Below are 13,519 nucleotides of genomic sequence, written 5' to 3'. Positions count from 1 at the left end.
CTCATGTTTGTCCCTTGAGAGTGTCTCATGAGTGAGAGTTTTGAGATCCTCTTCAAATGGGGTCTTCGGGCCAAGAGTCTAATCATTATCTGGACTTGTGCAATGCCTTAGCTAGAGAAGTCAGTCTGGTTTCTGTGCAGGTAGGTGCTTGAAAATGAACAAAGCAAGCTGCCTTGGGGTGCGAGGGCTGATTGACCCAGTGTGCCCTGCAGAAGTGTCACTAACAACCAAGAGGGAGCTGACAGCACAGGTAAACAAAGCATTTCCATCTTCCTTTCTGTTTGAGCAACTGTCAGACACTGGTTGTATAGACAAGAATAATATACTGCATAATTAGAATAGTTAATCAGTGTAGGGCAGCCTGCTCTGCAAGTGTATCTTCATGGTTTCACTGAGCACAGCATCTCCCACTTTGTTACAGGAGATGTGGTAGGTAATTCCTTCTGTCTCACTTTCAGAGAACCACTACACACCAGCAACAGAAAATTAATCATTTTGGAGATCAGCTGAGATCAGATGCTCACACAAAGTGTATTAGGGTTTGTGTTAGTCCTCAGCAAGGTACATATAAAGATGCAAGGAGACTCCATTCATCTTGGATCAGTGGCAAGCTCTCATCTTTTTTGGGATCATCTGAAGGATAGTCCTCTTACACTGAGAGTTGGTAGGCCATGCTGGTGCAGGATTTGTCTGTTCATGACCCTGTTTCTATTGTTTTAGAAGAGAGACAATACACAGGTGAAAGCACAAGCTAATGGATCTGATGCAAAGTACTTTAAAGACCACAATGAAGAAAGAAGAAGGAAGCAGAATTAGACCAGCTCAATGAACAGAAATGATACTTTAAATATGTGCTGGCCTACATGCATAGGCTTCCTTTCATTTAAATTCCCAAATCAAAACAGTTATTTTAGGGAAGCATTGGGAGAGTAATGGATCCAGTTAAGGGGTGTAATATCTTCCTCTGCAAATAAGATACTGGATGAAGAGGTTATTTTAAGGTTATATACTTACAGTTCACAATACTAATAAACAGTTCCGGGGATAGATTACATAAACACACATGCATTTAAAAGTAGGTTTCATGTCAGTTTTTCACTGTATATTCAGTGCTCTGCTCTGCAATCTGAAACCGTGGATTCCAGCAGCAATGTCTTTGCTCCTCACGTAGGAGTTTAACAATCTGCAATGTGCATCTGAAAGATGTAATTTAGACCCAGGCTGGCCTCACATGAGGCTTACCCTGCTCAGGGTTAAGACAATGAATCTATTGACTTCAGCAGGGACAGGCCTGGGCCCACTGCCATCGGCACAGGACATTATCTAAACTAACAGGTCCCTGAGTAAATAGCTTGCAGTACCTCCGATGGTTGTTACTGCTGTTTCAGTCACTTGCCTCATATGTGGGTATTTGGTGATGGGAGGTTTAGCACAATATCCAGTTCCAGGTTTTGAATGGAAAATGTTCTCTAACACCCAAAGTATGCTGCAGACGGATTTCCAGGAGCTCCACACAGTCCTACCCACAGGCTGGCAAGCCCAGCACCTCCACTCACAGCGAGCCCCGGCCTCCCGGGAGCAACTGTTTCTCCAGCCCCTTTGCTGGCTAGTCTCTGCAGGGTGACAGCACTGGGCCCCAGGGGCCAGCGGGGTACCACATGGCCTGTGCTTGCATGTGGATCCTTCCCAGTCTCCCTGCCTGTGCCAGAGCAGCGACCCAGTGGCAGCAGTGAGCCAGAGCACAACCCAGAGCTGGCTCCTACCACAAAGAGATGTGGGGTGCATAATACTACAGTACACATCTGTATATGTGCTGTTTTTACAATGTGTGTAAAAACCTGTTCTGCAGATAAATCGTGTCTGTTTTACTTGGCTAGACAGAGCTTAGCCTCTAGGACATTTTGAGGCTTTTTTACTTATTCTGAACAGAACAGACCAGTTTTGAGTTCAACTGCAACTCCTGGATTGTAGTCACAGAGATTCAATTGATTGATTCTTCAGACTGTTTATATTCCTCTTAATATCAGATCTTTCATTTCTAAGAAAGGCCACCTTAGACAAATGGTTTAGTTCGTATAATGTGTTATTTACATTTTTGGATGCAAAAACTACTTGTGTATTTAGTGATGACAAGCATAGACATTCAGAGTTTAAAAAATGAAATTGTAGCACTGTTTGTGTAACAAATCCCGTGTTCCATACTCTGTCAGAATGCCCGCTGCCTTTAGTCTGAATAATGACTGCAAGATTTGGTATTCTCTCTGTGAATTTTAAGTTTCTCATGGAAATATGCTTATACACAGATGAAATACATATGTTTGTCTGAAAATGAATGGTTACATGGATATTTTAAACATGCTGAGAGAAAAAGTATAATCCATAGATATGGTTTTAAAGTGCACATAAAGTGCAGCAGTACAGGTATAGGACTTTTAACTTTGTTGTGGAGTTTATGATTTTAGCCTTTCATTCTGGAAAAGATTTTTTTTTCTTCAACATGTTCTGTGATCTTAAATTCTAAAAAAAATATTGAACAGTCTTATTAACAAAATCAAAATTCTGTATTGAAATGTTGATATTTTATTTTACAGTTTATTGGACAATATTAGTTTCAAAAAGTGAAAAGAAAAAAAAAAGTAGTTCAAAAGAGAAATAGAATGCTTTGTTTTACTGGAAATGCTTTCTCTTCATTTTTATTTTAAAACTGACATTCCTCAAAAGTGACATTGTTCTCCAAGATGTTTTGCTTTAGACAGGCTGATATGTTATGAGGTAAATGTGTCCATTGGAAAATTTCTGACTGATGTTGGTATAAAGTCTTTTTTTGTTTGTTTGCTTTTTTTCAAGATAAGGCCCAATTTCTTTAATCAGCTAGTTGAGTTTTGCCTGCATCGAGTCTCATGCACAAGTCTCTCCCTAAACATGGGTGGGATTCAGCTGTGTTGTGGAGGATGGGGTGGGATGGCTTTGCTAATGCAGGAGAGGAGTTGTGGCCAAGATACCGTCCCCAGGAAATCACCGCCTCAGCGGGAGGGCTTGAAGAAAAAGAAATCAAGGGCTTTCTTCTATTGAGTGGGCTAAGCTTTGCTGCTGTGCTATGGACTAAGAAAAGGAGAAACTTGCATGTTTTCTCCAAATCTGTTACCAGTGTGCAGAAAAACAACTGAAGCAACCCAAAGGTCAGAGAACACGTGGGACAAACCGATGAACATTGTGGACAGTTTATCGGTGTTGATGCAAGTGGTGGTCACAGGACTGACAAGGCTGGCAATGCCACTAGTGCCTGGGGGAACAGACTGCTCTTGTAAGAGGCAGCCCCATGCCATAGTGCCACCTCCTGCCCATTCCACGAGGGGCATACATCAGACCTGCAGGTACACGAAGGATGGGAGGGATGGGTGCTAAATCTCTACACACCTCAGGTGTCCTGAATGAATAACAATGCTTATTTTTGGCAAATGATGCACCCTTTGGTGAAGGCCTGTTGAAGACTATGCCACCACTGCCCACAGAGTACTTGGAAAGCCTCATATTCAAGGTGTTATTGGTCTTGATGCAAAGCCAATGGAAATAGCCACATGACATTTAATGGCCTCTAGAATTATCAGTTTTGGAAATGTAATGTCTTACTTAGTGACCTGCTTGATACAACCGCAACAACAAAGAAAAGTTGTTCAAATACTTCCAAATTACTGGCTCTTAAAAACATATACATGCCAACTTTTTTTTTTTTTTTTTTTTTTTCTTTTCTTCTTTTTGAAAGGACAGATAAGTTTCAATTGGAAAGTGAGAAGTTTGGCTTTAAGAACTAAAACATATCAAAAATGGAACGACTCAGAGCCTTCAGTCTGTGTACCACAGATGTTCCCCTCTCAGACAACTCAGGCTATGGTCCTCCTTCCTGCAGAATGAAAGCCCCTCATGATGTTGCCCTCAGACCCTAATGAGTTTAGTCTGCAGGATTTCCTCTTCTGGTGACATTATCAGAAGAAATTACTGTGTACCATTACCTGTGGCCAATGAAGGTTGACAGGCCTCCCTTCTCTCTCCTCTACCAAACTGCATGTGATTCCCTGAGACAGGAAAGTATTGCCTAGACTTGACCCTTTCAAGTTTCCCTCACCTCCACCTACAAGATTGCTGCAATTTCAGTGCTGTGTTCCCCTGTCCCATGCATTTGGAGAGTGCAGATGCTGCTGTGGTTGTTACAGCTGGGTGCCTTGGATGCCTGTGGGAGGCCCACTCCATGGAAGCCTGGGGTGGAGGATCTCCCATGGGATCACCCCTTCCGCTCCCTCCTGAGTGGCTGGGTTGGCCTCTGGCTCCACTGAGGAGGCATGTGGGTCTGCAAGCTGAGAAGGCTGAAGGGATGCAGTGCAATGGGAGTTGGTGTTTGCCCTGGTGCTTGTCCTGTTGCCAGCTCCACCTGTGTGCCAGACTTCCTGTGATGGCCCCGGCCTGGACCCTGGGATCTGGGCAGTAAAGGGCACAGGGGGGTGCAGGGCTTCCTGGTCCCCCTCTTTGCCTTGTGCGGCACACAACGCACAGTGTCAGCATGTTAGGATATTTGGGTGAGTGCTGCTGCTGTGTGGCATGGCCAGGTTTGAGGCTGGGACTGGGTCTTTGGTGCCTGCCCTGTGTCTTTGTGGTTTGTAGAGATCCAGTCACGTGTAGCCTCTGAATGTCCTCATTACAAATATTCTGTCTGATGGAGATACACTGCCCCATGACAGGCTTGTGAAGATGAACCTGGGCTTCAGAGCTTTTTGAAAGAAAAAACATATATGGGATTGTTCACGAAACACTCAAATCTAACTCTTCTTGGAATGACTGCATGAGATCTCATTCATGTATATTTTACAGCAGGCAGAGCACTGCTTTCTGGCTGTATAATACTCCAGGCTCCACTGCGCTGGGGCGTGCAGCATGATGCTGATCCTCCTGATCCCCAGCGGCATGCTCCAGCAGCATGAGTGATGGGGAGAAGTGGGAATTTGCTGCCCACAGGGTGGTTTGTGTGCAGCCTGGATAACCTCAGTGTTGCTCACTCTCATAGTACCTCAGGGACAAGCATGCCTAAATGTGTACTAGCTTGTTTGGGGGCAACAAATTTTTGTAACCATACCCTGTGAGCAGTGAATTAAGTCCTTGGTGAATTAGGGCAGGATTTGGAAACAGCTAAGTAAGCCTGATATGTGCTGTGTATTCTGTTTGTATACATAACCGTTCAATATCTTATGAACTTTCTCACAAAGTCAAACAACACCCCTCTTGAGGGAGTGGTTTTCCAGTTCTTACGAAAAACAAGTTGTGTGGCATCTGGAATATACAGAACTATAGCCAAACAACACTTTGCTATTGAGTCTTTTCCTTTCCCTCTGATTTTAAACATTTATTGCAAGGCTGTATCATTTGTCTTGAAAACTTCTGAAGGGTATACCTTGGGAGTCTTTTCTCTCTTTAGGACTCTGCTGGCCTCACTTTATGTCTTTTGGCTGTGTCCACAGCCAAGCATTATTTAGCCTGTGTTATGTGACTCAGAATGGTTTCAGTTTACATCCACTTTATCATTCTGTGTCGTCCATAATATTACTTTACACAGATATTTAGACCTATGTACAATTAGATAAAGTGCTAAAACTCTGTGCATGAGCTCTAAGGGCACTGTAAATGTCACAGCCTCAATTAAAAATGTCTATCTAGGAAAAAATGGAGAAGCCTTTTTGCAAAACGGAGTATCTCAAATCTTGTCTGATAACTTTGAGTAACAAAAGAACTGTCCTGTGGAATCAGTCCTGGGAGGGTGAAACAAGGTTCAGAAAAAAATTCTCATTTAAGAGCCTTCCAGCTTTAGTGCTTGGCTTCACAGAGGAGGACTCCAAGGAAATGGCAACCTACTTGGTGGGCACTCAAAAGAGGCATATTTTGCCTTGACTGTAACTTCATCCCTCTTTTCTTTCACACTATAGAGGAGATGCACTCTGTAGAGAAGGATCTACTATGGTTGTTAGCAGCAGTAAGTTCTAATATTTCTTTTTTCCCTGGCCCAAAATGCTGGACTGCTGGAAAATTTTCTGTGACTGTGTTTGAAAAGCACCACCCACTCCAAGCCCCATCCACAGGGAGGTAACCTGGCACAGCTGCCGCGGTCTAGCATGGATAAGAGAGGATACAGCAGGGATTACTGCTTCTTGTGGAGCATTTCTGTCTGTGGCTGCTGTCTCCCCAGGGGAACAATGGACTTTCCTGCTCCCAAGTATGCCAGCAAGTATTAGATGATGACTGGAAGCATTGTTATGGATTTGCATTTCTATCACTGCTTCTGAATCAAATAGCATAGCTTTCTGTAACTGTGAGGACTTCATGTAAAACTTGATATTGTTGTCAGTCACTTTAGTGATTTTATTTGGCCTCAAAGTTTTCTGTGGCTGGAGGAAATGCACTATGTAAAACTCATAGCTTCATCTGGTAGTGATTTGTCATTTACCATGTTGTGGGCTTGCTGCCAGGTCAGCTGTTGCCAAATGAAAGGAAGACCAGGGAATAAAACAATTATCAGGAAAAAAAACTTTGAAATGTTGCAAATGAAATAAATGAAGAATAGCTTAAAACTAAGATGAGGATATGTATAATCAATCACAGAAATCACGGGAGCAGGCAGAGAGGGAGCTCAAGTATCCCTTAGACTAGAGTCCTTTTCACACTCAGGGCACTTCATCATTATCTTTCAACCATATGTGATTGAGCAGACCACCAATAAAAAAATTCTTGTGAACCTGCAAAACTGTATTCACCTCTATTATATGTATCTTTAAGTGGGGTATCTATTATTAGCGGTTACAATGTCTATTATGACTACACATTTGTTCAGAGGTCGGAGCTAAAGTCCATGGCAGCAGGCAAAGAGAGAAAAAAGGGCAGCCTCTGACCGAAGGCAGAAACTGCCATAGCACCACACTTTCTGGAGGGAAACACAGCCTCTGGAAGGTCTCACAGGCCTCAAGCACTGCAACAGACCTCCTGCTCTTGTCTTTGAAAATGCAAGTATGGAAAATTAGTTTTGCCTTCTTCCAGCTCAAAGAAGCTGACTGGAGAAGACAATTGTTTGTATGATCAGTATCCTGGGGTAAGGAGGTAAACCAGGACTGGCATCCTGGGGTAAGGAGGTTATCTAGGGAGGTAACGAGAAAAGTCTGAAAGAACTTTTCAGCTACTTTCATGTAATCTCTCTGTTAACGGAGATGCTCAAGGATGTCTGGACACTGCTGGGACTGCAGTTCCTGCAGCCCTGTCCCCACTAGCAGTAAACAGCTAGCCTGAGTATCTGTTGCACACAGCCAGAAAGGAATGGTGCTTGAGGCAGGCTGCATTTCATCCCTTTTGGAAGTCAACACCACGCATGATGCTCTGTACAGCCAGGGCTAGCCCTCTGCAACAGCCTTGGCTGGCTAGTGGGGTCCAGCTGGGGCTTCTCCATACTTCCACAGCCCCTACAGAGCTAGATGGCCTCACCTCCAAGCTGAGAAAGGACAGACTGAACTCTTACAGGGTCTGTTAAGAGAGTGGGGTCCTGACCCCTACTTAGTGTGAAAAATAGGAAGATTCTCTTACTTGCGCTAACCGTTAAAAAACCATCTGTCAGTGTATGGAGACAAGCTGGCTTTCCCTTGCCACTCAGTTTATGTTCTTCATCTAATCATGTCCTTAGCTCTTCTGTTAGGTGCTTTTTCCTCTCTCAATCTCTCTCTCTCTCTTTTTTTTTTTTTTTTTTTTTTTTTAAACTCGAATCCATTTGCTCTTCTGTATCCACTGTCTTTATTGTAGTTGTTCTTCCTGTGGTTACTACTGCTACTTTCCTCCCTTACATTGCCTTCCAAACCCACTCTTCCTATTTCTGCCTTTAATTTTTCTACTGCTTTGAGATGCATATTGCCTTAGCTACTTTTCCCCTGCTGTGCTAAATTGGTCCTTGAGGAAGGCAGTCCCTTCCCTCATCATATATCATTGCTGATTTTCCCTTGCAGAAAGGAGTGTCTGCTGTCAAAGGGGTAGTGGCCTTGATGATAGGTGATGATAGGTGGCTTCATATCTGTTATGGTTGTAGTCTTCAAGTACATGAGCAAGAGAAATTTTCTTTTCTTTTTCTTTTTTTTTTTTTTTCCAAAGGTGCACTAGTACACAGAGAATAAGAAGCTTAAATTGAGCTGGCAGTGGTTTCTTTGTGATATCAGCACACTGGAATACCATTCTGTCTTATTCAGGAGGGCAGAATACTGCTGCTGATGATGTGAGATGCACCCCTATCCTATCAGCTGTTCTCTCCACCCAATGACTTAACTCATGCTGAATATTTATATGCTTTTAATGGTAGTGAACAAATTATTCTGTATCTTTTTGATATAGCTAGAAAAGCTATTAAATAGTGAGCCAAATGGAGGACTAAGATCAAGAAAATGTTAAATTTTATTCCAGGCTTTCTTAGTAGTACTGTACATAGTGTTATGTACAAACCTAATTTAGGAAATAATTTGAATTGAAACGTGTACGTACAACATGCACCAGAAGAAATATAAGTTTATTGTGCTTGAACTTTCAGTTGGTGAAAGACAGGATCCATTTAGAAATGGAAAGAAAGACTGCTGAGATAATTTAGAAATAGAAAGAAAGACTGCTAAGAAAGACTGCAATAACAGTTTAGAAATGGATTTATATTCCACATCTGTAGAACAATGACATATATATTTTTTCATATCTAGGAAACGTGGATCTCTTTTCCACGTTGTGCTTTAACAAAAGTGATGGTCAAGCTTTCCTAACGATGAAAATATATATGGCCACCATACTGTAAATTCTTCTTTTTAACACTGTGTTCATCTATTATCCTATTTTTGATCATTTGAGGTCACTTGCCCTGCGTGAAGTCTTGAAATGAGGCAAACTTATGGCAGCTGTTGGAATACTTTGGCAGATCTGTGGAGCTCATCCTTTGAAATGTATTTTAGTATGTATGGGTGCATTATTTGAGACAATAAGACTATGTAAGAAGTAAATAAATTAGTGTGGTTCAGCCCAGTCTATTCAACACTGGGGTGTGTCATGATGCATCGAAGTTAAAAAGAGGAGTTAATGGGAAGTCAAGATACCCGAAAAAAAAAAGTGTAGTGATCTGATCCAAAACTACCCATTTTATACTGCACCTTGCTGAGAAATTAAAATATTATTGGACTCACACCCACTGATTCCCTCAAATAGGGTCTGGTTGGTTAGCAGCTAATACACAGTTACTAATGGGAATGTGCATTTACCTCTGTTGTTGATGTTGTTACTGCCATTCTGCATAAACATAGACTGCAGGGGTTCAGATACTAGCTTTGTTGGAAAGACTAAGAAGCAAAGGTAAATGATGTGGGGGGTTGGCTTGCCTTCATCTGCCGCCATCCTTGGAGACACTGAAACCTGATCTACTCTCAAAGTTTCCCTGCTTTGAGTAAGGGTTGCCAGAGTGCCTTCTAAGGTTACTTCCAACCAAAATTATTTTACAATTCATAAGAGGATTTTAGAAAAAACTTTGAAATTCATTTGTCTTCTGTTACTACTGCATTTCTGTGAAAATACCCCCATTTTGAGTAACCGTCTAGAAAGATTTCAGTTTTTTTAATGACATGTTTATGACTAATTCACACTCCTGGATGAGCAATAAAACAGTCAAAATCCAGGCTACCAGGCTATGAATTATGCAGCAAATTATATATATATATATATATATATGTTTATTTTCTTAATCTGAACTGCAGGGTTAATCTAATATTTTTGTCTTCTCAAAACCAATGCAAATACCATTTCTAAGACTCCCTTAGTAGAATAATAATAATGTGCTTTGGAAACAGGAAAAAAGAGAAAAAAAAATACATTTCTAAACAAAATATCTATCCAAGCAGGTATTTGTTCTAAGAAAGACAGAGGGGATGTCCTGAGGCTGACAGTGGTCCATGTAGTTACATGAGCAGTAAGAATGGGAGGGAAGGGTAAGAACTGTCACTTTGTCTCCCACTGAAAGAATTTAGTGTAGCATTTTTCACTGCACTGTAAATAGTTATTAGAATAAGTGCAAATTAAATAGGCTTCCAGGAAGACCTTCACAGTATTTTCTGAGCCAACAATCTTACTACGATTTTCACAGAATCATAGAATCACTGAATACCTACAGTTCACCGGGACCTCTGGAGATTATTCAGTACCACCCTGCTGCTCAAGCAGGCTCACGCCCAGGACCACATGCAGTGCAGTTCTGAGTATCTGCACAGGTGGAGATTCCACAACCTCTCTGTGCAATCTCTGCCAGTATTTGACCACCTTCACTGTGGAAAAGTGTTTCCTTATGCCCAGATGGAGCCTCCCATATTTCTGTTTGTGCCCATTGCCACTTGTTCTGTTACTAGGCAGCTTTGAGAAGGGTCAGGCTCCTTCTTTGTCATTCACTCCCACCAGGTATTTATATACATGGTAAGACCATCCTGAGCCCTCTCTCCTCCAGACTGAAAAGTCTCATTTCTCTCTAACTCTGCTTATTGTACGGCCTCGGAAAGCAGCTTTGCAATGCACAAGGTGCAACAAGGTCGTTCCTCTAAGATGGTTTCCATCTCTCATCTCAGATTTGCCACCTTATTGAAACTCAGTTTGCAAAACACCAAGGAGTTTCTTGGAGGGCTCAGTGTGCCTGCAGCCACACTTGCTGCCTGCAACCTTCTTGTGCACTGTCCTTGGGGCTGTAGGGGCAGGGGCTGGGGGCTCTGGGCATAGTCCCAGCACAAGTGATCAGCTTGGCCAGTCTCCACTGGGAGGCTGTTTCTGGACATTGCTTCCCTCTGTGCTCCTGCCTGGACCAGCTTATCCACTGCTGCCAGCCAGAAGCTCAATTCAACCTGGTTCAGCTGCTTGGACATATTCAGGACATCAGGACATATGAGGTCAGATTCTTACCTCGTGTTTCTATGTTTCACCTGAAAGTTTGATAGTCATGGCTAAACTGTTCCAGACTGAAATCAAAAGCATGCTCTAACCAGCTTTCCAGTGTACTGGGCTGGGAGAGGAGAGGGGTGAGATCAATCAGGACATGGTGTGTCTGTGGACATATGGACAGTCTCTGTATGTATAAAAAAAGTTACAAATTAAAACTGATTAGAAAAAAAGAAGAGCCACAAAAATGAGATTCTTTTTGATGACAAGATCAACTTCTACTAAACTATCCACAGTTTAGAGTTTGCTGCCTTAAGAGGCAAAAGACAATCTTGATTTAAAACAAACAAATAAATCTCCCTTTTTTCCTGTTTGCTTATGCCACTATTCCCACTATGTAATCTGAGCATAAAGGAAAGCATGCTGCTAAACTTTCTGAAGCCTTCATTTAGCATCTGTATGAAGAACTTTAAAAGAAATAATACAAACAAGTTGAATGTATATAAGGCGTCTTGGAAGATTATATCACAGATAAGGAAAATGCTTAGGATTTTCTTTTTGTATGTGTAATGCCTTTGCAACCTACTCGCAACATTATTCCCTGCATGAGGGCCCCCTAATTATTTCATCATGCAGCAGGAAATTCTGGTAGGTCATATATAAACAGCCTGAGGCAGAGACCTCTTCATCAGATAGAGCGTGACATCTGACATCTGTGCAGCCTGCCGTTCGCATGCCACAATTAGCCAGGCAGCCCAAACACTAACTAATGCAGGAGCAACTGGGAGCATGGGGCTAACTGGTGGTGGCAAAGGTCTCCCTTAATCCAAAATTAAAACTTCTGCAGCCTATCTCTTCCCAATGGCCACAAATCCCACCTTGCCTGGCTAAGCCCATGCCAGGCAATGTACAGTCCTGACCCTACTCTGCAGCAGGCTCTCCCCACAGATGGGGCGATGAGCCAGGCAGACCCTGCCACCCATAGCAGCTGTGCCATGGCCAGGCTGGTGCGCTGAGCCCAGCAGAGGAACAGTGCAGTCACTAATCCAGCCAGTCTTTGTCCAGCTCCATGCTTGGAGCACCTCCTGGCACTGGTGCACTGTCAAGGACAGCACTGGCTCCTGGTGCCACCAGCTGAGAGTCAGAAATGTCATGGCGAGGAACAGCTGGAAGTGGGAGATGGCTAAAAAATCAGGTGACTGAGACAGATTAGGGCTCTGTGTCAGACATGATCCATGGCTGCTTATTTTTTCTTTTAATTGTACTTATTTTTATAGCTCCTCTGTAAAAAGGCAGATTATTTTTCCTAAAATGAGTAATGGTCAGTGGTATTTCCTTGGCACAGCAAATGGCTTCTTAGGGAAATTGTTGCAAGTAGCATTCCAGAGAGGACTTTGAAGTAAATGGAAATGTGTAGGAAAAGCACGTGCCAACAGTCACCACTCTGCCCTCCAGTATTTCTTACCTGAAATTCCCTTCCTCTTCACCTCTGCCTTCTTATGTGGGCGTGCCCAGGCCATGCTGTATGTCCAGGAGTGCTACAACAGCATTGCTAGCTCTGGCACTTGGTTAGTTCATCTGTCTTTCTTGGATGAAAGTAAGAAACCGCATGAAAAACAAAGGAAAGTTCTCAGCTTGAAGGAATGTCTTAGGGAAAGAGCAGTGCAACATTTATTTTTCCCTCCAGTGTATATCTTCAAATATACAACTCTATTTCATCATCATTATTATTCAGACTATTGCTTTATATTTTCATACGTCTTGGCTGTTTTGAATCAGATCTTTTTTTTTTCATATTTTTTAACTTCTAGTTTAACCTTAAGCCCAGTGCTAGTAAAATCTATGTTTAGCAGTTTTCTGCAGTCTGTTGAAATCTACTTACACAAGAAAATGTTCTTTCTACTACTGCATTTAAGAAAATGATAAGTTCCACAAGTTTTAACAAATTTAGGAGTAACAGTATTTGAAGACAGGCTCGTAGTCTTAATATAAGACTACTCAGGCATGAGCTGTGCTGAATCTCTCACTAAAAATCTCCAGACAAATGATTCATAATCAGTTACTTGTCAAATTTCAGTCATTCAGTAATTCCCAGGATTCCCTGAAAAGTCAACATTTATTTTCCATAGGGAAAGTGACTGAAACGGGTTAAGTTTGTTTAATGAAATCTGCTACTTTAAAATCAAAGTATATCACTAGCTGAAATATCTATTTTCTTTTACTGTTCTCCAATGTACTTTTTACATTATCTACATTTATAACCAGATAATTCTTCATTAACCTTTCTACCCTACCATTTTCTTATTGCATCTTGATAAATTTGACTGTTCATACATTCACTTTTAATTCGAAGATCGTAACATAGAACATTTTTTCTGTGCTTTGTGGAAGTTAAAACTTTAATATCTAAAATGTACTTTCTATAACCTCCATTTCATTTACAGCTTTAATCCTTGGATAATCCTGACCTTGTATACATATCTGTATTTCTGACTTAGAGTATATTCTTCAACAGCTTTTTTTTTTTTTTTTTTTTTTTTCAGGGTTAATAAAATGAAATGTT

The sequence above is a fragment of the Aythya marila genome, assembly GCF_965140915.1.
Source record: "Aythya marila genome assembly, chromosome: 8".
Lineage (NCBI taxonomy): Eukaryota > Metazoa > Chordata > Aves > Anseriformes > Anatidae > Aythya > Aythya marila.
Note: the sequence above shows the minus strand (reverse complement) of the source record.